General features: G+C 34.1%; 1 long non-coding RNA gene across 1 annotated transcript; it reads right to left on the reverse strand.

The window, feature by feature from the left end:
• Positions 1–820: 820 nt before the first annotated feature.
• Positions 821–1,074, reverse strand: LOC124261015. The gene is made up of 2 exons (XR_006894236.1): positions 988–1,074; positions 821–918 (listed from the first exon to the last, which is right to left on the reverse strand). It is a non-coding gene; the product is annotated as an uncharacterized LOC124261015 (long non-coding RNA).
• Positions 1,075–1,537: the final 463 nt, after the last annotated feature.

Here is a 1,537-nt window from a genome sequence, read left to right on the forward strand (position 1 = left end):
CATGAACTAATGTATTGTAAAAAAAAATTGTAACTTTGAAGGGACTATTGTCATGGGTTAAAAAATGATGAAACTGAGTGAAAATTGGTGAATTTTTAACGAGATTTTACACAACACAGTTGTTCACATGCATGATATTTGCTTATGCTTTTTAGTTATTTAATGCATGATCCTCATGCAATTCATTTGAATAAAGTTTGCAGTTGGTTCCCCAAAGTTAGTGGAGAAATTCATCTTCGATGTCACCACACACATATGCATAACATATAGTGAGTGCTTTAAGTGAGTCTAAACTTTTGACGGGTAGTATATTAAATCGAGCCCTGTTAGGTTGATTCTCGGAGGCAGCAAGTTTGTATCAGTATTTGTATCGAGATCTGCATATCTCAGAACCACAGACTCATTGGGAGCCCTGTGCTCTCCACACAAGCTTTATGCGTTAATCATGAATGCATTTAGATTTATTTCGTTGCTGTATAAGAATGTATATTTGTTTTCAGCATGGTTATATTTAACTGGATGTTTTTGATTGTGTTGATGTGATGATATTTGAGTAGACCTGTGATGGTGTATTTTAGGAGGTAAATGTTTTGATGTGCCTCATTATTAGCGTTTCTATTTTGTCGCTGGTGGGTTTGTAGTTTGACAGTTTTATTCTAGTGTTTGATCCAGAAATAAAAGGGGTGTAAAGATTCATGAGTATTAGATGTACTGAAAGTGATACATTTGTTGTCATAGGAACAGAAAGGCTTCAGCTATTGGGTTACAATATTATTTGTTTTCCTGTCTTCCATCACTGCCCTAATACTTTTCTATTTTCGACAGAACAGTTCAAATTTTTGAAAGTTTATGAAACTAATTTAGGTGATTATTCAAAAGAAGTAACTCCATATCTGTTGTGGGCTTCCCTGCTGATGCCTTGATTCTATTAGACCTGAAACAGATTGGTGGTCAAGTCAGTATTACCAAAGTGTTACAAACACATACACACATGCATGCATGAATAAATATACACTGACTTACATAACATACAGACACACATGCATACCAAAGTGTTGCATGCATGCATGCATACATACATATATTAGGGATGCCACGATACATAGATGAGAATCTAAAACGTTGACATGGACAATTATGAAATATTATCTATTAATGTTCCAAATGTAACTAAATTTACGCAATAATGCCACCAAAATAGGTATCATGATACGTATCGAATCATGACATGGGTATGGTGATATGTTTGATTCATGAAACTTATGTATCGTGACATTCCTAACAAACAATCATGCATACATACATACATACATACATACATACATACATACATACATACATACATACATACCAAGGATACATACATACATACATACAAGGCATACATACGCATACATACATACATGTATGAATGTATAGATTTATGATCGAATTTCCATCTGTGAGTGTTTAACCTTGACCTTGACCTACAAAACTCAGCATCTGAGGATCCCCATTACTCACAAAATAGAACTGTTCTGCAAAGTAATGAAATGAT

This window comes from Haliotis rubra, unplaced genomic scaffold (genome assembly GCF_003918875.1).
Source record: "Haliotis rubra isolate DU_JTF1 unplaced genomic scaffold, ASM391887v1 Scf784, whole genome shotgun sequence".
Classification (NCBI taxonomy): Eukaryota; Metazoa; Mollusca; class Gastropoda; order Lepetellida; family Haliotidae; genus Haliotis; species Haliotis rubra.